This window comes from Lissotriton vulgaris, chromosome 4_1 (assembly GCF_964263255.1).
Source record: "Lissotriton vulgaris chromosome 4_1, aLisVul1.2, whole genome shotgun sequence".
NCBI classification, from domain to species: domain Eukaryota; kingdom Metazoa; phylum Chordata; class Amphibia; order Caudata; family Salamandridae; genus Lissotriton; species Lissotriton vulgaris.
Window position 1 is genome coordinate 157,626,739 of NC_141691.1, and position 26,375 is coordinate 157,653,113.

Below are 26,375 nucleotides of genomic sequence, written 5' to 3' on the forward strand. Positions count from 1 at the left end.
TGGCAGGGTATACTCAGACATGAGTCCCTTTCTCACTGCACCATCAGGATTCAAGCAAGCCGGGCCGACGACGGCTGAAATGCCAGAAACCGGTCCCCGGTAGCTTGTCTCCTTTCTGGTGAAGAATTGGCTTGGTAGTTTAGTCTGCCCTGTTCCCATGATGCACTGGGCCAGGGACAGACTGATTTGCATATAGTCAGGTTCTGAACTGGGATGGTGCAGTGAGATAAATAACGGTGATGGATCAAGCCCTGATCTTTGGACTGGGTAAGAGTGGTCTGCTTAATTCAGACACTCTGTTCATCACCACCCCCTTTTCTGAATCGTTTTTGGCCACTATAGGTGTTGCAGGGTATACTCAGACATGAGTCCCTTTCTCACTGCACCATCAGGATTCAAGCAAGCCAGGCCGACGACAGCTGAAATGCCAGAAACCGGTCCCCAGTAGCTTGTCTCCTTTCTGGTGAAGAATTGGCTGGGTAGTTTAGTCTGCCCTGTTCCCATGATGTACTGGGCCAGGGACAGACTGATTTGCATATAGCCAGATTCTGAACTGGGATGGTGCAGTGAGATAAATAACGGTGATGGATCAAGCCCTGATCTTTGGACTGGGTAAGAGTGGTCTGCTTAATTCAGACACTCTGTTCATCACCACCCCCTTTTCTGAATCGTTTTTGGCCACTATAGGTGTGGCAGGGTGTACTCAGACATGAGTCCCTTTCTCACTGCACCATCAGGATTCAAGCAAGCCGGGCCGACGACGGCTGAAATGCCAGAAACCGGTCCCCGGTAGCTTGTCTCCTTTCTGGTGAAGAATTGGCTTGGTAAATCAGTCCGGCCCGTTCCCATGATGCACTGGGCCAGGGACAGACTGATTTGCATATAGCCAGGTTCTGAACTGGGATGGTGCAGTGAGATAAATAACGGTGATGAATCAAGCCCTGATCTTTGGACTGGGTAAGAGTGGCCTGCTTAATTCAGACACTCCGTTCATCACCACCCCCTTTTCTGAATCGTTTTTAGCCACTATAGGTGTGGCAGGGTATACTCAGACATGAGTCCCTTTCTCACTGCACCATCAGGATTCAAGCAAGCCGGGCCGACGACGGCTGAAATGCCAGAACCCGGTCCCCGGTAGCTTGTCTCCTTTCTGGTGAAGAATTGGCTTGGTAGTTTAGTCTGCCCTGTTCCCATGATGCACTGGGCCAGGGACAGACTGATTTGCATATAGCCAGGTTCTGAACTGGGATGGTGCAGTCAGATAAATAACGGTGATGGATCAAGCCCTGATCTTTGGACTGGGTAAGAGTGGTCTGCTTAATTCAGACACTCTGTTCATCACCACCCCCTTTTCGGAATCGTTTTTGGCCACTATAGGTGTGGCAGGGTATACTCAGACATGAGTCCCTTTCTCACTGCACCATCAGGATTCAAGCAAGCCGGGCCGACGACGGCTGAAATGCCAGAAACCGGTCCCCGGTAGCTTGTCTCCTTTCTGGTGAAGAATTGGCTTGGTAGTTTAGTCTGCCCTGTTCCCATGATGCACTGGGCCAGGGACAGACTGATTTGCATATAGTCAAGTTCTGAACTGGGATGGTGCAGTGAGATAAATAACGGTGATGGATCAAGCCCTGATCTTTGGACTGGGTAAGAGTGGTCTGCTTAATTCAGACACTCTGTTCATCACCACCCCCTTTTCTGAATCGTTTTTGGCCACTATAGGTGTTGCAGGGTATACTCAGACATGAGTCCCTTTCTCACTGCACCATCAGGATTCAAGCAAGCCGGGCCGACGACAGCTGAAATGCCAGAAACCGGTCCCCAGTAGCTTGTCTCCTTTCTGGTGAAGAATTGGCTGGGTAGTTTAGTCTGCCCTGTTCCCATGATGTACTGGGCCAGGGACAGACTGATTTGCATATAGCCAGGTTCTGAACTGGGATGGTGCAGTGAGATAAATAACGGTGATGGATCAAGCCCTGATCTTTGGACTGGGTAAGAGTGGTCTGCTTAATTCAGACACTCTGTTCATCACCACCCCCTTTTCTGAATCGTTTTTGGCCACTATAGGTGTGGCAGGGTGTACTCAGACATGAGTCCCTTTCTCACTGCACCATCAGGATTCAAGCAAGCCGGGCCGACGACGGCTGAAATGCCAGAAACCGGTCCCCGGTAGCTTGTCTCCTTTCTGGTGAAGAATTGGCTTGGTAAATCAGTCCGGCCCGTTCCCATGATGCACTGGGCCAGGGACAGACTGATTTGCATATAGCCAGGTTCTGAACTGGGATGGTGCAGTGAGATAAATAACGGTGATGGATCAAGCCCTGATCTTTGGACTGGGTAAGAGTGGTCTGCTTAATTCAGACACTCTGTTCATCACCACCCCCTTTTCTGAATCGTTTTTCGCCACTATAGGTGTGGCAGGGTATACTCAGACATAAGTCCCTTTCTCACTGCACCATCAGGATTCAAGCAAGCCGGGCCGACGACGGCTGAAATGCCAGAAACCGGTCCCCGGTAGCTTGTCTCCTTTCTGGTGAAAAATTGGCTTGGTAGTTTAGTCTGCCCTGTTCCCATGATGCACTGGGCCAGGGACAGACTGATTTGCATATAGCCAGGTTCTGAACTGGGATGGTGCAGTGAGATAAATAACGGTGATGGATCAAGCCCTGATCTTTGGACTGGGTAAGAGTGGTCTGCTTAATTCAGACACTCTGTTCATCACCACCCCCTTTTCTGAATCGTTTTTGGCCACTATAGGTGTGGCAGGGTATACTCAGACATGAGTCCCTTTCTCACTGCACCATCAGGATTCAAGCAAGCCGGGCCGACGACGGCTGAAATGCCAGAAACCGGTCCCCGAAAGCTTGTCTCCTTTCTGGTGAAGAATTGGCTTGGTAGTTTAGTCTGCCCTGTTCCAATGATGCACTGGGCCAGGGACAGACTGATTTGCATATAGCCAGGTTCTGAACTGGGATGGTGCAGTGAGATAAATAACGGTGATGGATCAAGCCCTGATCTTTGGACTGGGTAAGAGTGGTCTGCTTAATTCAGACACTCTGTTCATCACCACCCCCTTTTCTGAATCGTTTTTGGCCACTATAGGTGTGGCAGGGTATACTCAGACATGAGTCCCTTTCGCACTGCACCATCAGGATTCAAGCAAGCCGGGCCGACGATGGCTGAAATGCCAGAAACCGGTCCCCGGTAGCTTGTCTCCTTTCTGGTGAAGAATTGGCTTGGTAGTTTAGTCTGCCCTGTTCCCATGATGCACTGGGCCAGGGACAGCCTGATTTGCATATAGCCAGGTTCTGAACTAGGATGGTGCAGTGAGATAAATAACGGTGATGGATCAAGCCCTGATCTTTGGACTGGGTAAGAGTGGTCTGCTTAATTCAGACACTCTGTTCATCACCACCCCCTTTTCTGAATCGTTTTGGCCACTATAGGTGTGGCAGGGTATGCTCAGACATGAGTACCTTTCTCACTGCACCATCAGGATTCAAGCAAGCCGGGCCGACGACGGCTGAAATGCCAGAAACCGGTCCCCGTAGCTTGTCTCCTTTCTGGTGAAGAATTGGCTTGGTAGTTTAGTCTGCCCTGTTCCCATGATGCACTGGGCCAGGGACAGACTGATTTGCATATAGCCAGGTTCTGAACTGGGATGGTGCAGTAAGATAAATAACGGTGATGGATCAAGCCCTGATCTTTGGACTGGGTAAGAGTGGTCTGCTTAATTTAGACACTCTGTTCATCACCACCCCCTTTTCTGAATCGTTTTTGGCCACTATAGGTGTGGCAAGGTATACTCAGACATGAGTCCCTTTCTCACTGCACCATCAGGATTCAAGCAAGCCGGGCCGACGACGGCTGAAATGCCAGAAACCGGTCCCCGGTAGCTTGTCTCCTTTCTGGTGAAGAATTGGCTTGGTAGTTTAGTTTGCCCTGTTCCCATGATGCACTGGGCCAGGGACAGACTTATTTGCATATAGCCAGGTTCTGAACTGGGATGGTGCAGTGAGATAAATAACGGTGATGGATCAAGCCCTGATCTTTGGACTGGGTAAGAGTGGTCTGCTTAATTCAGACACTCTGTTCATCACCACCCCCTTTTCTGAATCGTTTTTGGCCACTATAGGTGTGGCAGGGTATACTCAGACATAAGTCCCTTTCTCACTGCACCATCAGGATTCTAGCAAGCCGAGCCGACGACGGCTGAAATGCCAGAAACCGGTCCCCGGTAACTTGTCTCCTTTCTGGTGAAGAATTGGCTTGGTAGTTTAGTCTGCCCTGTTCCCATGATGCACTGGGCCAGGGACAGACTGATTTGCATATAGCCAGGTTCTGAACTGGGATGGTGCAGTGAGATAAATAACGGTGAGGGATCAAGCCCTGATCTTTGGACTGGGTAAGAGTGGTCTGCTTAATTCAGACACTCTGTTCATCACCACCCCCTTTTCTGAATCGTTTTTGGCCACTATAGGTGTGGCAGGGTATACTCAGACATGAGTCCCTTTCTCACTGCACCATCAGGATTCAAGCAAGCCGGGCCGACGACGGCTTAAATGCCAGAAACCGGTCCCCGGTAGCTTGTCTCCTTTCTGGTGAAGAATTGGCTTGGTAGTTTAGTCTGCCCTGTTCCCATGATGCACTGGGCCAGGGACAGACTGATTTGCATATAGCCAGGTTCTGAACTGGGATGGTGCAGTGAGATAAATAACGGTGATGGATCAATCCCTGATCTTTGGACTGGGTAAGAGTGGTCTGCTTAATTCAGACACTCTGTTCATCTCCACCCCCTTTTCTGAATCGTTTTTGGCCACTATAGGTGTGGCAGGGTATACTCAGACATGAGTCCCTTTCTCACTGCATCATCAGGATTCAAGCAAGCCGGGCCGACGACGGCTGAAATGCCAGAAACCGGTCCCCGGTAGCTTGTCTCCTTTCTGGTGAAGAATTGGCTTGGTAGTTTAGTCTGCCCTGTTCCCATGATGCACTGGGCCAGGGACAGACTGATTTGCATATAGCCAGGTTCTGAACTGGGATGGTGCAGTGAGATAAATAACGGTGATGGATCAAGCCCTGATCTTTGGACTGGGTAAGAGTGGTCTGCTTAATTCAGACACTCTGTTCATCACCACCACCCCCTTTTCTGAACAGATTCAGGGCTCAGCAGCAGACGGAATTATTTATAAGGTTACACAGATGTACAGCTGGTAACTCAGAGAGAACATCGATCCCTGCACTTAACAGATATCAAAGGCTCAAACTTCAAATAGCTTCATCCATCACATCGACAGACCTTACAAACTGCACAGATCGGACATGTTTACATGTTCATGCCTCTGACATCAGAGCTATCTTCTTGCAGGTTACATGGATCATGTAGTCTCAGGCTTCAGGTGTTTTAAAGTATGTGCACTCACTTAACAGATCCTGTCACCATTTTTGAAAATATCCAATTTAATGCTTCAAACTAGGCGAAAACTAAACACTTGAAATATGCCCCAGATGCGCAGCCATCAATCAACCACCAATCAGCCCCAAGGCATGTGTGACACAATCAGAAAGTGCTTGCTGTACAGCCAACACACTTTGTGCAATGGGGTGATGAGGCTAATGCCGATAATAAGAAGATATGAATCTTAAAATCCCTGGACACAAACAGCACAACTGTCTTCATCTAACACAAAAGACATAGGATTCCTTCTTGGCTGCATAAGGGTACATTCTACTGAAAATAACAGTGAACTGATGCACCAATTTCTCACCTCTGCTAAAGAAAATAAAAGATAGGTCAGCTTCCCTTTTTGTAAAATGCACACTATGGAAAGTGTTGCATTCCTTTCCTCTTCCAGTTTGTGGAAAATGAATATTTCCATCATAATAGAATTGACTGAGTCAAGGTTTTCTCACGTCTATCCATACAGATCAGGAGGAATATGCCTGTTTTAATCGCGTCAGGAGTACATAAATCATTTCTTCTCTTCCTTCCTTGGTGCTGCTTAAGTTCTCATTTATAAAGAATTGTTGAAATGTGTGTTCAGCATAATCATGTATTTGCAGTTCTGTACTTTTGAAAACATGATCAGTTTTCATTAAAAAAATCTAGACCAACTTTATTTTGTGAATACCTCTACTCAAGAAATAAGCAATGCCAATTGTATTGTGCTCTTAAGAAATAACAATAAAAAGCACGTTCCAAGAAAACATTTCCAAAGATAATTTAGACTCCACTTAAACACTTCTCCCCACTCGCAGTGCAGTTGTCAAGCTGACACATTGAGATTGAGAACTCTGTTTATTTAGACCGTAGTCTTTAAACACAAAAAAATCTCGTAAACAAATAAAACCATACAATTCCTTAAAACTAGCTTAGCTTAGCACATTTGTTAAAAAGTCCGGTTTCCACCTTCTCTTCCAATAGCATCAACGTTTTCAATATTATGTACACTAATTAAATTATTAAAATAGCATAATATTCATTGAACAGCGGTACCATTAATACTCCAATTTAAAAAGGGTACATTGTCCACGTCCTTTCCCCAATAGCAGCAATAATTTAAAACAGTTAGATCCATAAAATGTTCGTTAGGCTAAGATATTTATATACTCGGAATAGGGGGATTTTAAAAGTAAATAACATTTCTAACCTCGCTTGAGTTTATCCCGTACAAAACGGTTTATGCCTTTCATGTAATTTCCTAGTGCAATAGCAATATCAATACTTGTAATTTCTGTCAGTAGAGCAATACCATGGGCTCGTGACCTTATTCCATATTTTAAAAATACTGGGCGTAAAAACAATTTTCTCAAATCTAAAACCGCAAGGCAATCTAGCAATATATGCAAAATTTCGGGTCTGGTCCCAAGCCCACATTTACATGTTCCGTCTGGGTATAACATTTCTGCATTTATTTTTCCCTCCATTAGCCATGGGTTAATGTCGATTCGTATTCCTAGGATTTCGCGCCTAAGCCTGTGGTTAGGCAGAGTTTCCAGATACGGATACCATGCAGCATTTACCCAGGAGTTTATTATACCTTGAAGTGATTTTTTCTTACTCAGGTACTCCAGATCGTGATTCCTTGACTGCTCCATGCCTTGGTACCTGAGCGATCTCTTGATAAATTCCACATCCAGGTGGTGCTGTGTTGAACTCACGTTTAAACTCCCTGCCCTCTGCCCATTTTATACTACTGTGCGGGATCTCCTTACTACACTAGTGTGAGACTTTCTGCACTCCCCCTGGATCCTGGCATTTCCAGAATCTTAACAGAGACATTTGGACCGGACTGCTCCACGCTATTGTTCCTGTCTCCATTCAAATTAGCTGAATCATTGCGGAGCTTGGTAGGGACTATAGCGCTTTTAAGGCCTTACCTTCATCCCGATCCCACCCTCCTTTAAACATGCTTGATAGGTGCTGTCCGTCATCTCCACAGGGAGTCCAGCATGATCGCTGACTCCGCACATGCATGTAGTATGCAAGTACATGCTCCAAGGGGCTTTGTAAGCAGGGGAAGTTCACAACACCAGAGAAGAAATACATTTCTCAAAACCCTGCATTATTGTTCTGACGCTGCTTCTGTATTCTCTGAGGCCAAAGGGCACAAGTGCAGTAACAAGGATCGCAGAAAAAAAGCCAGGGGCCGCAGCTGGGACCTCTGGTGACCCCAACAGATGTCAGTATGAAATTAGAATATGATTTGGGGAGAATGACTATCAACCTCAAGGAATAATACCAAGCATTGTCAGAGTGAACCATTAAAGTCACTAAATTAACCAGAGAAAGCTAAGCCCCTTGGTAGCTATGGCACAGAGCAGATAGGCTTCATTTAGGGCAATGTGTAAAGTATTTATGCAGTAAACCCCAAACTAAATTAGAAAACTCGAGGAAAATGTAATTATCACAAAATGACACCCTAAATGACAAATGTCCAATTAGGGGAGCCATGGCAATGAATTTAGTAGGAGGGAGCTGGTAGGGAACCCCTCCAAATTAGTACAGTTACTCCTAAGTATAGATTATTGCTGCCACTACCCCTGTTAGTCTACCACAGCATATGTAGAGAGATTAGCAACCACTCTCTGCAAAAAAGGGGTGCCCTCTGCAAGCCCCCTCGACCTCAAACCCAAGCTCTATGGTCTCCAACTATAAAAAAAGGTAGACCTTCAATGGACATGAGAGTTTGTCATGTTCACTGAGGAAGAAATAAGGAAAACCTGCTGTAACTTTCCAGTGACTTGCCAGATGAGCATGGGGAGAGGAAGTATGCTCTTCAGAACCATGCAGAAGACTTCCCATCCCAACAATGTGGAATGAGTTTTATGATCATGGAGTGTATGCGTATTAGGGCACGTCCCAGTAAAACAATGCCAAATTTGGATCATCCAAAGAATTGAACAGCTTGTTCACGAAGGAGATTGTAGCCAACGCAGAGGCCATCTCTTTCTCTCTCTCTCATGGGAGAGTCTTTCCCTTCCTTGGTGCTGAGTGCAACAAGCAATGTCAAAACAAGTAGGTCTGGTTGGGTAAGTTCACACAATGGTTATTTCTTTTACTACTCCATGCTCATCACAAATGTAGTGGTCAGATGTTTGCAATAATAATGTTAACTTAAACAAATGACCCATTTTTAGTGGAGTAGTGTTTGCGTTTCCAAGCTCACAGAAAAAATATGATTTTATTAGCTTATTGTATTTTCTCCTTGAATTACGGTAATGGAAAGAGGCAGTTAAACACATAAAGATAGCTAAAGATGTAGAAAAGGGTAAAGATTGGAAAGAAAAAAAACATTGGCGAAGAAAAGTAATACCCCAACAATTGTGCACTTCTTTTTAGGTGACTGAGCACCCCTGATCAGGAAAAATATCATCACTGAGAATGCAAGAGAGCCAATGGCTTAAGAGGGGGATATGTACATTAGATATATAAGACATTTGATAAGATCAACGATTATGTTTGGAATTGGAGTGCAGCTGCAATTAACCCTGTGAATGTGAACCTTTAAATTCCTGATCGGAATGCCACATATTGCAGGCATGAAAGGGAACTGGAATTTTATGAAATTGGGATTGGAAGAAAACCAGATCACAAAAGCAGCTCAGCAAAAACATGGGAAAATGAAAATGTGGGATTTGAGTACTATTTGGTCTAGTATAATAAAACTGTGAAGGGAAAGTTTTGTCATCTAGTAGGAGGAATAATGATAATAGTTTAAATAAAAACAGACTTCAAGAGAGAGAGTCTTAAAGGAATTTACACCATTTCTCACTTTGTTAATCTCTGGAGTGAAGGCATAGAACTGAAGACCTGCTCAAAGTAATCCTAAAGAATTAATAGTAGCAAACATTTATCTTCCACAAAATCAACATAAAAGGCAATTATTATAAAAGCTTGTAAACCTAATTTCGGAAATTGGAAGGAAAATTCTGACAGTGACAATATTGCCTTTAGGAGATTGTAATGCAAAGATCCCTTACCCCGAAACCAAGGATACTTTCCAATTAGACCTGGAAAAGAGACTGTGTATACCTTGCCAAATACTTGAAAGCGGCAAAGCAAACAAAATGGTAAACATCTAGAAATGGCCTCCTTAAAAATTCTTACTATGAACTTATCAAATTGAAGAACAAATAGTTACCATCCAACAGTATTCACATATAACAATGGCAAGATAGCATCTCTCATTGATTATGTAGTAATTTCTTCTGAGTATTTCTCTTTTCGAAAGGATATCAAAGTAGAGAAGCAGACTGACAGCGATCATAAACTGCATCTTCTTACCCTGGAGTGCTTTGTAAGTTTGGCATAATAGCCAAGAAATATTTCATAAAAATAATGAAACGATTGTTTAGTCATCAAAGTTAAAAAACACATTTTAGAGTTGCTGAGATTATACACATAGCATGCAGCACAAGAAAGATTGGAGGATTATCGCAATTTCATTAAGAAACAGACGAGTGTGTGCTGGTAATAATGTGAATAAAAGAAAATGGAACCTTGAAGGACCATTACTCAGAAATACAAAGCAAGACCAGAGAGCACAAAATGAATATGAACATAAGAGAAACTTTTAAACCAGATAAAACATTAATAGACCTTCTCATAAAGCCTCATAGGAAACAATATCAGAAGGGGATCAGAGGAGCACAGTGGGTTCAAAAAGAAAAGAAACTGAGAGATGTTATATGTGCTTTACCCAAAAGGAGATTTAAAGCCTTTTGGTATTTAATAGGTAAGATAGTTGGAAGTAAGAAGAAGGTGGTGACTTACTCTGCGGAAGAGGAAGTATGGGTCAAGTATATTTCAAAGTTGTATAGCGAAAAACTGAGTATAAGTGACACGAATTTGGATATGGAGGTTAATAAAATAAAAAGTAACATTATCTAAGACCCTGAAGAAAGTTCGTATTCCATCAATAAAGGGCATTAAGGAATTAATAAGGAAGTTAAATAATTCCAGAGCCAAAGGAACAAATGGCCTATCTACAAACACTTTAAAGATAAATCCGACACCGTCACTTAAGTTGTTACACCACTGTTTCATGCGGCAATCAGTGTAAATAAAATCCACAATAAATGGAGAGGCAGTATAAGGGTGCCATAATATCAAAAGGGGTCTCGAGAACAATTACCAGGTGATAACCATCCTAGATATTCCTAACAAAATATATGCAATATTTTCTAAGATTTCTGGAAGAATTAGTGGTAACTGCAAATGTTCTACCAAAAAAGTAATTAATATTCTGAAAGGGCTATGCAACTTTTGACAGCTGTTCTTAACTGAACCTACTTGCCAAGAAATAGGCCTTAAGGAAAGGTCAACAACTTTTGTGACTTATATGGATCAAACCATAGCATTCAATACCATGAATGGAACAATATTATGGAAAAAGAAGGCACAATGAGAGATTCCCTCTGGTCTCCTGAAAGTGATAACCCAGCTGCATAACGACTCCTAGACACAAATTCAGCGCAGCAGTAATGCCGCACCTCCAAGGAAAGTTGAAACCCCAAATGGATTAAGGCAAGGATGTATCCTGGATGCCCCTTTTATTCTCTTTATATATAGCTGATGCGCTACAAACGTTGAAGTCTGCATCTCATTCCACTTAAAACTGGAGGGGAAAAGTGTTCCAAATCAATTTCATGCAGACAACACAGTTCAAATAGGCCTGACACCGTAAGGACTGCAAAGACAATTAAACGAATTTGCCAAATACTGTCAGGTAAATGAATTGATAATAAATGTTGCTAAAACGAAAGCCATGTTTTTTTTCTCAAAAACATTAAATGGAAAAGAGTAGACATGGTCACCTAATGCACAACAATTGGAGACTATCAACAAGTATATGTGTCTAGGGATAGTTTTTGAAAGCAATCTTCATTTTAGGAGACATATTAAAGCATTGGAGCAAAGAGGTAAAGCAATGGTTGGAGCCATGAGATGAATGGACTATGAACTGGGTCATAAATTGCTGGAAGTGCTGAAGGAAACACATAGCATGAAAATTGTTGCTATATGGTAGTGAGATTTTAGAGGAAAGAGATAATCCAGATGGTAGAGATGAGTATATGAAAGAACTGGTTTGGTCTCTTGGAGGGCACAACACATTGTGCATTAAGATTGGTACTGGGTTTGGCAAATATAAAATTCAAGTATTATCAAATATTTATAAACTATTGCTATGCCATTTCCAGAGCAGTGAAGCGTTCATTGAAGTATACAATAAAAATGTAGTTATAGTCTTTAAACAAAGTTTCATGGCATGATAATTAAAATAAAATGGCAATAGGTGATTTGCTAGGCTCAGTAAAGCCTGGGGAGTTAAAACTTCAAAAAAGAAGATAATGGTTAAAAGTCTGGCAAAGGAAATCGCACTCAAATAGAAACCTTGAGGATTGTGGAAATGGAACAAGATATACTCACTTACTGGACATAGACACATTGACGAATTGAAACCCTATCTAAAAAGTTTACAAGATTGGAACATCAGGAGGTAGATGATGACGATAAAATGGGGCCTAGTCCTCCATACTTATTAAAAGGAAGATAAATAACATGAAGAATGCAAATGAGGATTATTATGATTTCTACACTTGTTCTTTCCGTAAAACTGGACCCAGCACGTTTGCACCTCATTGTAATTTGCACATATTTTTTATCTGTGAAATTGGAACTAGTACTCCCAGTGTTTGGCCACTCCAAATAAGAGAAGTTGATGTATTGACTTTAATAATTAGGAATTGTGAAAAGGTGAGAATATGATTTCATTTGGGACAATTTTTAAATATTGTAAATAGAAGTGTAGAGCGGCGGGCATCTAAATAATCTAAATATAGTTAACTGTTGATCTATTGCATACTGTCACTGTGACATAGTGTTTTCTTAGTATTTTGCTGCTATAACAGTAATGCACTTTATAGGGCTTAATATAAGAACACAGATATATCGAAAGAGAAGATCTGCAAAATGGACTAGATAGATGTAGGCATATATAATAGTGGAGTAGCAAACCGAGTCCCAAATTCTTCTTGGATCTTATTACATTTTTTACACTTCATTGCACTTTATAAATCCCATGGCACTTTTCCATTATTTGCATAAGATTTTCAGATGCAGGTTTGAATACCTAATCAAGTGATGAGGTATTGTCATCTTAATCATAAAATCTGGAGTTTCAATTGTTGTCATTGCCATAGTAGTAACACATTTCATGTGATCTAGTTTAAAATCAAATAGTAATAGAACAAAATGCCATGGTAGAACAGATCGGATAGAGGGCACTGTTGCTAAACTAAATGATAGGTTGTTAATTTTATATATGGTCTTATTGAGTAGAAGTGTATTGATGTATGTTCAAAATTCTATCCACACTTTACTGCAATTTGCCCACTCATTGCACCTTTTTGTATTTGTACATTCCATTATACTTTTCTGAATATGCACATGAATACAGTCTGAAAATGCAATAAATGGTATTCAGATTATCAGATAGAGTTATATTCTTCATTCTCATATAATGAAGTTGAAGCTGGAGGAACATTAGTTAGGTGCTCTTTTGGCACAAAGATATGGAGGGTTCCTATATTGTGCAAGTGAAATCTTGAGAGACAATGGGAGATTATTATTTTATAATTGGATGTAAAGAAATAATTACCTTTTGAAGGTTTTTATTGGATATGTTATGGAATAAAAACATTGAAATCATTTAAGGTGAGGAGAGAATCTGAACGGAAAAGAACAAAGTTACAAGAATGTTGTATTATTTGCTGAAGCAAAATGGTAGTCGTGAAACATGTTGGCCTTTTTATGTGATAAATTAATTTCAGTAGAAGCAACTCATTTCTTCAACATTAGATAGTCTTTTCAAACTTCATTTCGGTTGATGACAAATTAAGTACTTAGGGGCATATTTACAAGCCCCTATTGTCACTGGAGCATCACTTCTTGTGATGCTCCGGTGGCAAAGCGCCATCTCCCATATTTACAAGGTGGTGCTAAGCCACTTAACGTGGCTAAACGCCACCTTGTAAATATGCCCCTTTCTGCTGAAGTCCTCTGCGGTAAATGGGGATGCAATAGGTGTTGCAGTGGGTGTTCTACCACAACACCCATTGATTTATAATGCTGCCACAGATTCACAAGGCTCTGGCAGCGCCAAAAATGAATGCCAGGGAATACCTGGTTTTAGGATTTAGATACGAGGAGGAATTATTAATGTCTCCTTGATTTTTGATCTTTCTTTGTGTGCTGCATTCTTCAGCACACATAGAAAGAGCAAATCACCATTATTGATTGTTTATGTGCAGGAAAGTTCCCTTCCTGCACATAAACAATTGCCCCTGGAGTGCAGGCACCCTTGCAACATGGCGGCAGGGTACCTGCACTGGTGCTAGGGAGCTGTTTTTTGCACCAGTGCTAGGGAAAAAACAGGGATGTGCTGTATTCCTGTGAATACAGTACATCCCTGTATTTTAAAAATGTCAGTGACCGTCGTTGCCAAATTTGACATAGCCGAGTGCTCCAGCATTTTTTTGTCAATATTCACCTTTGTTGGGCATACCTAGTAAAGATGGGAGCTTTTGCCGGTTGGGGAAAATAATTAACTACCCAATTGTGACACTTAGGGCCTGAATACGATGTCGGTCAAAGGCTCCGAAAGGCATTCAGAATTTCTTAAACTGTGTCGAAACCTATGTTTACGACCAAGTCAGAAACATTTCGGACTGACCGATTACGATGGAAAGGTAACAGTTCGGTCATTCTGAATCGGTTCGGACCAGCATTCAGAAACTCTGATTTGGTCTAAGCCGAATCTTTCAGCTCTATGGACTGCGTTTCCGACCAATGTTTTAAGATATCGGGTTTAGACAGCCTTTCTGACACGGACCGTCTGGCACAAAAAGGCTGTCAGAAACTGAATTTGGGGGCCCCTAGCAGGCCCCCTTTCATCCTGAGGCCTCCTGTTGGGGGCTGTTAGGGCACCCAAGGGACGCCCCTGTAGAACCATGAACAGTGTGACAGGCACCATGGGGTGCCTGCAACTGCCCCTTTTGTAAATGGGAGCCTGTATTGTCGGTCGGAACACAGCTCCCATTGAAGTCAATGGGAGACTTTCCGAACGGTGTTCGGAAGCATCATAATCGGTTGGTCAGAACCTCCGACTGCAAGCCGGTCGGACCCAAATCTGACAAGGAGTCAGGAGTTTTAGTTTCGTAATCAGGACCCAAGTATGATGTATCTGGATTTTTACACCAAATGCTTTACTCTTATTATTGTGTATTATTGTATGGCATTCTAACACAGGGTACCTGCGAATCAAGTTAGAAATATTGTTAATATTATTGTGGGTCCAAAAATATCTTGGCACATAATACTGAAGGCATGTCTTTTTTATGTTTCTCAAAAATATCAAGGTTTAAAGCATAGTATGCCAAACTATTGTGGTATTTAATATAGTTTGTATTGATATAATTTGTTTATTTATTCTTATATTTGGTGGTATTAAGAGGTGTTTTACAGTGCTGCGCGTTATTTTGGTGATTTCTTGGAGAAGAGTAATATATTTATATTAATAAATTCTTTAAGTGTGTAATTTGTATGTATTCTTTTTTATTTAATGAAAACATGTTTTATGTTTTTAGTTATGAGAACTCATTTATTTTGTGATTTTTCTTTAATTCTATTTTATTAACAGTTTAGTTTATTAGGTATTGTGTGGGTAGTGTTTTAATATCGGATTATTATATTTTCATGGCATTTTAGTGTGATTAATTTTTGTCTTATTTACACGTTTCATTTTGTAATCCATTAATTTAAAATGTATTTGGGGATTTGTTTACATTAATTTAGAAAGAAATTAACATTTCTAATTCTTTTTTTCATTAATTTACTTGTGCACATTTGTTTTTAGGTTTTAATGTTAAAAATACTTTGAAATATATTTTTGGTTTCTGAAAACCAAATATTTTACAATACGGTAAACATTCATTTGGGCTATGAATCAGCAGTGTATTTTTGTACAATCCCCCACCCACACACAGTTTTTGCATCATCCCCAATGTTTGCGTGGCCGGGGTTACAATAGTACACTTTATCCAATTAATTTCTGATCTTTATCTAATGTTTGGGGGAGAGGGTTAGAAAAGTCTCCCTCCTCGCATGCACTTTGTGCAATTTATTTTGAAAGTTTTACATAGCGCGAACAAGATCTTTGCAGATATCAGAGCGCTTTACAGAGGAGGGGCATGTTTCTTGGAATGGAAATAAAATAGTAAGCTATAATGCCCCGGTTTTAATACTTGGTTTTATATATAGGGGATTGGAGTTAAAGTAGAAAATGTAACTCCCTTAATTTTTCTTTTTTCCTCAATGCTTGTGGGTCTGGTGTTACAAAATAAAATTAGAATCTGCTCCCGTATCTCAATTATTAAACATTCTCCAATGTATGTAAACTGCAGTTAGAATACTAAATATAAAACCACTTAATAGTTGCACGTTTGTCAAGGCTTGTGGGACTAATACTAGAAGTATTATAGAATAATAAATAATACCTCACCGTGAATGCACTTTTCCAAATGTTTGTGGGGTTGGTGTTAGAATGGTACATTATTTACAACCAATTTTAGCATATTGCCCAATTTATGTGGGATAAGGGTTATAAGTGTAAATCGTACTCCCTCCAGTGTTTGTTCTTTCTCCAATGTTTATGAAACTGTAGTTAAAATAGCAAAATATATCCACTCCAATGTATTTACTTTCCTTAAACACAGAGTCAAGATATGAGACACACACTCAATAAGAAACTCGAGACCAATTTTAGAAAAATAGCATATTGTTATAGAATTTTGAGGAAAATCGAATTTTATATGACCAGGTATGTCCCCTATCGTGTACCCCTACGTCCCATGTATGTGCATGACCTCCATGCATTTTCCCTCCATGGCCGAAAATGGAAGACGCATTTGCATTTGCGTCCAACGTTAACATGTTATCTACCAAGTCCTCCAAGAAAGCAACATTAATTTGGTTTCTAAACCCATGTTGCCAACGTCTTTACATGGTGCACTTTTAACGCGAAGCCACGTTTTCCTGGCTCAGCCGAGCTAGGCCCTGAATTGAGGCTCCGAAGTCTCTTCTGTCTCTGAAAGCTGCCGTTTAGGTATGCATCCCTGACCTCTGCCTTACTTCCTGCCCAGCGAAGCGGTGCCCGGCTCGGCCTGGCCTGCCTGCCAAGACAGTATTTTGCCTACAGTTATCTGCTCAGCCTCCTCGAAAACACATTCCAGTCTAGTGAAATAGGTAAACATATTCCCGGCTGCAGAGTAAAGGGCCCGGCCTTCCTGTCTCCTTGCAAGCGATTTACAGCACCCGTTACCATGGTAGGCCCATGGCCCCCGCGCATTGTACCAAGACACGTATGCACTCCCTAGCATTCAGTGATGTATGGCCCCTGCCCGAGAGACCTTTTACTTCAGACAATACATCCTCCAAACATGAGATATCGGATAGGCTATAGGTATAGGTCGTTCTGACATCCCAGACACCAAGACTCTTCTACTAGAGCTAAAGTCAAGTCCCCCAGCTCTCCCCAGTTACACGTCTTTACCACGTCATGCCAGTTGCGCGCGCATATAGAATAAAGGTTTCTGCTGACCCTGCAGAATCCTCCTATGTATCCACCCACCTATGACACTTTCTGTGACGTTTCTAGCACACACCTCCGTGTACGCCTATTACACGCCTTTCTTTACGCCCATATGTTCTTATCTTCTTCTTTTCACTTGTCACGCCTACTGTATTCAATGCAATTATACTGTTTTACTATATATAATGTGTGATGTTAATAAAATGTTGAATATCCCTTCCTGAACCCTCGTGGTGATGGAACTCGATGTCCAGCTTCTCGAGTTGCTTAATTAAAGCCCGTATGACTCAGATACCACGGACTCTGCCTCTCATTTTTGAGCTATCCTTTATTGTCATTTAATGTATAGAAAAATAGTCCCGGTAATTTTATTTACCACATAATCTGGCGCCCGAATAGGGACCCCCCCCTTCCCCACGCGCTGGCGATGTAACGCAGGCCTGACCCCTTCTACAGCCGTGACGGATCCCTGTGCACACCTGCGGGTTTTCCTGCTAACTCCCTCAGGCCCACGGAGGAGACGGAGACTGCGGTCCAGCATCCAGACGAGGCGGTGAGGAATGCGGAGAGTCCCTACCAGAGCCCGAGCCGAGAGAGCAAGGTCCGAGGTATCCAGAGGCCCACCTGTTCCGAAGCGCATGCGCGGTAGTGCGTAGTAGCAGCCAGATGTCGTAGCAGTCCAGTCCAGTCCAGTATCAAGTTTCCGAGGCCTTCAGTTTTGCTTCCCGGTGAGTACCGTTGTTGGGAACGCATCTAGACGGGTTCATTAATTTGTTCCCGGTCAAGACGGGTCTGGGTACACAGACTCGGTCCAGACGTGGATGCGGTATGACGTGTCTCTTTATGGGACCGGTATGTCTGTACTGTTTTAGCAGTGCATCTAGTGATCCAGGATTCTAGTATTGTTTTTCTCGAGATTTTCAGTATTGTATTTTATGTACTAGGTAGTATCTGTTCGAAATGTTTTGATGTGTTTTATGTCGTGGTATGAATGATTGTTTGCAATTCCGTACTGTGTTTATTGTGTTCACATTCAAGTAAGTGCCAAGATGCCACTGTTCTCGAAATTACGTCAGATAGGAACTAGGAAAGGGATACTCGAAGAAGCAGTTCCCGTCCCGCCTAGGGACACTCCCGGACATTTTATGTACCATAAGCATGGCTTCAATGCCATACTGTACTTAGACTTATGGGTTGAATATACAAAAGATCTGGAAGAGAAATATAGATGGCCTGTTTCAGGGACATGGGATGCTGAATGCATCATGAGAGTAGAGGAAGCACTTTGGAAAAAGAAAGCCAGACAATCCCAGAAAGATGCCATAGAATTGTGGCGTAAGGAAGCGCATAGAAGAACAGAGAAAGAAATTAGGAAAGCAGAGAAAAGTAGAGAAGAATCAGAAAAAGCCCGAGAAAAAGAACTACTAGAAGAAGGTGAACGAGTTAGAGCAGAACAATTAGACCGACAAAGAAATGCCCTTATTCAAGGCATGTATCCTCTTCTCGCCGAGGGCCTGCCCAAGGCGACCCCGGAAGTACCCAGTAATTTACTGCCACCACTGGTTCCAACTAAACTCCGACACAAACAAACCGCAGCTGATATTTTCCTTTCATCCTACTTAGATGACAATGTCCCAGACTATGCAATCAGAACCCCGAATGTTAATCCTCCCATCCCTGTCCAAGACACGGTTGCGCCCACTGTTTCTCCTGTCACTGGTCCTGTCACTGGTCCTGTCAATCCTTTTAACCCACCTGCAACCCAGGGCCAACCAACATTACCTACACCTATTTTTCCAGCTCCACCACCGCTGACATTACCACCAGCACAGCCAGTATTAGTCGACGATCAAGCATCAGGAGGGGCAGTAGGAGGTGTCCCTACCACCCCGCCTCAAGTTAAACGAACCACACTCAGAGAAGCAGCATTACAACGTACACCGAAAGTAACTACATATGCAGCCCTTAAACAGTACCTTACTGATTGCAGATATGATCCGATACCAGGCAAAGACCAGATGATATTACATTCAATACGTATACGACGTGTTACGAATTATTTGACTCTTTTTCCAGACATGAAGGAACATCTAGACAACATATATCATTTTATTAGAACAGGAGAGAGGTCAGAAAGTATTCACGAAGCCATGGCACACAGGAAAGTGGAGATTCAAACTATGATCTTACAGTTTCTGATAAATTGTTTGATAAGGGAACAAGACCAGCCAGGTAAAGATAAAAACGAGATGAAAACTCTGATAAAATGGAGTGACAACATAGCCGATGGTAAACATAGTAAACAAGGTTGTATAGAATCTATGTACAGAAAGATCCGTAAAGAAATTATAGAAATGCACGCAAGGGAAAAAGAAGCAAGGGAAGCAGAGAAAGCTGATGGTGAAGTCTCAGAAGACAGTGATATAGAAGCTGAGGACCCAGACAGAATAGCATATGTAGGTAGGGCGAACCCCTTTGACAGACCCATCCGTCCAGAATGCAAGAAACGTTTTCTTCCTCCCATACCAGAACAATGTTCTCTTGAGCATTTATTCCAAGCCACCGATAAAGTATTGAAACATCGAATAGGTTACAGTGAACTTAGTACCATGCGTGAACAAGAACTAGCCCGGTCAGCAGTCCAATGGGCCGGCAATTCTAGTGTATATAAAGATGACGTAGTAGCCCAAACATTTCTGAATCTTTCCCCAGACGAACAGCGACTAGCTGGTATGTACATGATCCAGCACCTCATTACACTGTATGAAAGTCAGCATTCTGATCCAGGTCCCCTACACAATGTATTGGAAGAGTTACTACTAAAGAGATGGAGAGGCCTAGGTACCGATCTGATTAATGTCATTCTAGAACAGCGACACAAGTACAGAACTTTCCTAACTCCACATTTTGTTCCCGTTCCACCCCCAGTAAGGAAAACATTTTACATAGACAGACAGAATCCTTTACGAGAAGTTCATCCTGTTCAGACAACGGGGGGTACGCTTCAACGAGTATTTGTTTACACCCCCTTAACGAAAATGGAATTATTGGAAATGAAAAAATTAGTACCGTGCCATGATAAAGACCCTGCAGGGTTTCACCGTGAATTAAAAGACATGCTCCGCATGGGAGAGTATACGTATCCCGATATACTTAAAATGTTAAAAGTACTGTTGCCTGCTGGCATTTACGAGAAACTGAAAGAGAAAGAATGGGAGGTGGGAGAGAAAAAGATTGATTGGGCAGCATTAGAAAACGAAGAAAATACACGAGTTCCTGGTACTGGTCTTGGTACTCTCGCCAAAGCATTGCCCGAGTTATTAGTACAGGTTTTGCCAAGATTACTAGCAACTAAAAAGGAAGACTGGGATGCGATCTCAGCCTGCAAACAGAAACAAGACGAAGACACTAGTGATTTTTACTCCAGATTCGAGAAATGTTTCATTATTAATAGCGGCCTGAAAACAAGTAGTGAATCATATCCACATCTTTTTGTAACCAAATTAGTAGGAATTCCTTACCCAAGGTTAAAAATAGAGTTCTGAAAGTCGAGAGTACATGGCAAGCTAATACTCCTTCCCAAATGTTACAAATGTTACAGTATCACCAGAATCGAATCAGAGAAGAACACGAACATGAACAGAGACGTATTAAAGATACGAAAATGAAAGTACTAGTTGCCCAGTCCGTCCCAGCTGACAGCCAGAAGAGGGGTACTACACAGACCAGTCATTCTGCAGCTCCCGTTAAAGGGAATTGCAACTATTGTAAGCAGCCAGGTCACTATATAAATGAATGTACCGTTTTGAAATACAATATTGCTCAAGGCAGGACGAAAGAAAGACCGCGTCCTCTAAACAAGAACAAGTTCCGCAAAATATTCCACAGAATACGCGATCTCCTCAGCACACACAACAGACAGTAGTGGTACCCCAACCCCAACCCATAGCTGCCACTCAACATGTTACACAGCAAATGTACCAGTATGCTCAGTGAGAATATCCCGATTATCAGCAGTACTCATGAAACAGCCTAGAGAGGGAGGTTGGCTTGCCCCTTATCGAGGTTCCTGTAGATCAAGAGGGTCCCTATGTACATAGTCAGGTATTAGGGAAAGACAGAAAATTTTTGATTGACACAGGAGCGAGCAGAACTACCATCAGTCATGACGAGGTTCCAGGGGCACCCCTCTCAGGCTCACAGAATGTTTCCCTGGGATTTTCAGGAAAGCCTATTGTTAACGAAGTGTCAAAGCCAGTTTCCCTAGAAGTTGGTCCGTTATCCCGTACTACAGACCTGTTACTTACGAAATCATGTCCAGAAAACTTGCTTGGTATTAAAACATTGAAAGCACTGGGAGCAGTGATTTGTTGTTCTCCGGAAGGAGTGAGATTGTTTTTACGTGATTTTAAAGGACATTATGTGTTAAGAGATTTTGATCCACGATTGCAGAATGTACCACAGCATTTATGGGCACAAGGTCCGACTGATGTAGGTTGCATGCATATTACACCATATCGTGTTACTCTCAAGCAAGGAGTTGTACTACCCCGAATCCGACAATACAAGTTGCCACCTGAGGCTGTAGCAGCCTTACTGAAAATTATTGACGAGCTCATTGCTCAAGGAGTCGTTGTAGAAACTGACTCCAATGTATGTAATTCTCCAATCATCCCGATTCTTAAACGAACTGACCCAAATGCACCTCCAGTCTACAGACTGGTGATTGACCTTCGAGAATTAAATAAATGCATCATACCCCAGTACCCGGTAGTCCCAGACATTTCTTCCCTATTGACTGCCATTGATTCCGAAGCAGCGTTCTTTACTGTCATAGACCTCAAGAACGCCTTCTTTAGTGTCCCCATTCATCCGGAAAGCCAGTACCTTTTCGGATTCTGTTTAAATGGCCGTAGCTTCAAATTTGCACGTGCACCTCAAGGGTTCACAGAAAGCCCTAGTATTTACAGTCAAGCACTGAAACGACAACTAGACAGTATTCATATGCCAACTGACACTGCCCTGCTCCAGTACGTCGATGATCTGCTGATCACTGCCCGTACAGAACGTGACTGTGAACGTGCATCACTGACAGTCTTGTATTTTTTGGCCGAAAAGGGGCATAAAGTATCCCCTTCGAAGCTCCAATTCTGTGCCCAGCAAGTGGTTTACTTAGGACACTTGCTGTCCAAGAGGGGGAGACAGCTGACACCTGAACGCATCCAGTTAATTGCACATTTGCCACAACCCAAGACACAAAGGGAAGTACGGGCCTTCATTGGCCTCACTTCTTACTGTAGACAATGGATTCCCCAGTATGCATATCTAGCCAAGCCACTCATACAGTTGACAACACAGGAGGCAGCGACTTCGACTGTCCTCCCTTGGACTCAGGAACATACACTTGCTTTTGACGAATTGAAGAAAGCCCTATGTCAAGCACCTGTTTTAGCGACACCATGTTACAGCAAACCTTTTACACTTTTTGTCACTGAACGCGATGGCACAGCATTATCTGTCCTCACACAAGATCAAGCAGGAAAACACAAGCCCTTTGCTTATTTTTCTAGTACATTGGATCCAGTAGCCCAGGCTCTGCCTGCGTGCCTCAAGTCAGTTGCAGCAACAGCTCTAGCTATCAGACAAAGCGATTCCATAGTATTAGGACATCCTCTGACAGTACAGGTTCCACACTCCGTGGAAGTTCTTTTAAACAGAACACAGACTCAACACTTGACCGTAGCACGACTGACAGGATATGAACTGACACTATTTCAGCCACACATAGAAATTAGATGTTGCAACATACTGAACCCAGCTACACTGTTACCCTCAGTTACAGCAGATCCCGTACCACATGACTGTGTGGAAGTCATTAACACCGTAACGAAGCCCAGACAAGACTTGACCGATATTGCATTGACTGACCCCGACCTGACACTTTATGTGGATGGTTCATGCATGAGAACAAGTACAGGAGAGTTAGTAGCCGCATATGCAGTGACCACTGAAACTGAAGTCATAGAAACACATCGTATTGACACACTGTCTGCTCAAGCAGCAGAGCTCATCGCTCTGACCCAAGCCTGCATACGAGCCAAGAACCTGAAAGTGAACATATAAACGGATTCACAATACACATTCGGAGTCGTACACAACTTCGGCGTTCTCTGGCAAGAGAGAGGTTTTCTGACCTCCCACGGTGCCAAGATACAGCATGGTCCCCTCATTCAAGCTCTGTTAGAAGCAATACACTTGCCTACAGCCATAGCCATCATGAAGTGCAAAGCACATACGAAAGCCACTGATTTTATTTCCCAGGGTAACGACCTGGCAGATCGAACAGCCAAGCTTACAGCTCAGACTCATACAGACATTCCAGCTGACACGACAAAGACAGAATTACCATCACTGACGCATTGCATGACAGTCAGGGATCCCACACAAGATGTAATCGACATACAGACACATGCCACTCCAGACGAAATCAAGAAATGGACTGAACAAGGAGGGGTCCAGACAGATCAGGGATGGTTGACGAAGGGAAAAGCCACATGGTTTCTCCCCGACTCTATGGTTCAAGTTATCATCAATACAGCACATAGTCCAGCACACTTAGGAGAAAAAGCCATGTTAGACAGCATTCAGAATATATGGTTCAACAAGCATTTACGTTCAGCAGCAAAACAGAAAGTACGTACCTGTATGATCTGTTGCCAGTTCAATCCAGGCAAAGGCATTCCCGTGGAACAAGGTGGATTTCATCCTCCTGACCATCCTTTTGAAGTCCTCCAGATGGATTATATCCAGATGGATAGATGTCGTGGATTCAAGTACGTTCTTGTAGTTGTATGTGCCCTTTCCAGATGGTCAGAAGCATATCCAGTCCCAGATTACACTGCCGTAACCACTGCCAAGCAGTTGGTTCATGAATTTTTCCCGCGATATGGTTTGCCCCGTGTCGTGTATTCAGATAATGGACAGCCATTCTCGTCCGAGCTTATGAAACAGGTATCACTCCTGTTAGGATACCAGTGGAAATTCCACTGTGTACGACATCCCGAGGCAGCTGGCCTAGTAGAGAGGCACAATCAGACTCTGAAAACACATTTAGCGAAGGTCTGTGCAGAAAAAGGCGTAGATTGGATGGTAGCCCTGCCGGTTGCCCTCTTTTACATGCGTATGGTAGCCCATTCTAGAACTGGTTTGTCCCCCTATGAAATTATTTTCGGTCGTCCCCCAAACATGTGGGGTACGCCTATGCCTCGCAAAATCACAGATGTCGACAGTAACATGCTGACAGATTACCTAGCTTCCTTGATGTCTGCACTACACTCTTGTCGTTCACAGGTCGCGCCTGCCTTCCCGGACAACACCCAGGTGAAACCGCATGAAATCGTTCCAGGAGACCTGGTCTGCAGGCGTAATTTTGACCGCTCAAGCCCTCTGGAGCCCAGGTGGAAGGAACCCAAACTGGTGTTGATGACCACGCGGACCGCTGTGAAGATCGAAGGAAGGAAGGGGTGGCTACACTCCAGCCACGTGAAGAGATTTTATGGACTGTGTCCAAAGACTTTTTTCAAAGACTGCCCTGATACAGACTCTAAACTCCCCCTGTTAGAAAAAACTCTGCAACAGGAATACAGAACTAAGTTGAGGTCTAGTAAGTCAGACAGCGTTTAATTATTTAAGTCCCCCCTGGGTGAAGCGGTTAGACAGGTTTCTGACATGTATGAGATAGACCCACATAGTGAGAGAGATAGACAGAAAGTCAAGAAAATGAAATACTGTAAGAATCTGCACAGCAGATGCATTATCACGTTGCTTTTTATGTTTTTTCTGAGTCTTACGATTATTGGTATAAGCTGGACATTACATGTTTTCTTTCCTCCTCATGGTTCACATGTACATACTTCTTTCAATGATACCGTAGAGCACACTTTCAGTGACCTGCCCCCACACGAACTTTCCTATCGACTTGCACTACGCAACAACACTTTTATCCGTATGTTACACCATTCTCACCAGACCAGCAATGTCACCAATTGTTGGGTATGTGGCCGACTCCCTCCCTATCAGAAATACAAGGGAGCTCTGCCTCTCTTTCCTTATCCGTTTTCACACAATGGTTCGTGCGGAGCATGGTGTACTTTAATGTCATCATTAGACAGTGAGTCCAAAGTTTCCCAAGGCAATTGGATATGGGGAGACTTGAATACAGTTATGAATAGAGCATGTTTCCCAGACAAGGAAGGTCTTCCCCAAAGAACAGGAACCGATCTAGAAAATGAAGTGTATGGATTAGGGAATTTTACACTTAATCTCATGATTCTGAACGTCCAGTCCGAGACTAATGTGGACTTGCCATCTATTACAGTTTTACCAGTGAAAGGTGAATTATGCGTTAGAAAGAGTGGTTCAGTACACCTAGGACACAGTGATTGTAGTACTGTGGTCGAATTCAGTGATAAAGGAAAGTCTACTTTCAAAGCTTCCCGCCATTCCTATTTCATTTGTGGGTCAACAGCTTATGTACGTCTGCCCTTAGATTGGGATGGAACATGTTACATTGCATTCCTACTGCCACCTGTTTTTCTAGCCCCACCTGATTATCATCGAAATTCACGTCTTGTGCATGTAAGACATAAAAGGGAGATCAAGACCCCAATTGTCGATCAGACCGAGACAACATGGGAACAATACACAGATTTCAATAAAGGATTCTTTTTCTTTGTAGGTCCCGTCCAAAACAGTAAACTGATACGCAAATTGACCAGAACCCTTGAAGCAGTAGTGAATGAAACTACTTTTGCCCTAGGTAACTTGACCGAAGAGCAGTCTGCTATGAGACTTGTTGTTCTTCAAAACCGCCTTGTCCTTGACGTCATCCTGGCCGATAGGGGCGGGGCGTGTAGAGTGATCGGATCTAGTTGTTGCATTTTCATTCCTAATAATGCACCGTCAGTGTACAAAGCCATCACAAGGCTTCATGAGATAGCTCACCAGATGCACCAGAATCCAGGCACCTGGACTTGGTCCGGTTGGTTCTGGAGTGTGATATCCGCCTGGGGATGGAAAGTATTGTCATTCCTAGGAATAATACTCCTTATAGTATTCAGTTGTTGTCTTTGTCTACAATGTGGGCCAGCGATTTGCGGCTTGTGCGACACAGCTTGTATTCCCCGTCCACGCCCACGATCCCGTGCTCGAATGAGAAAGGAC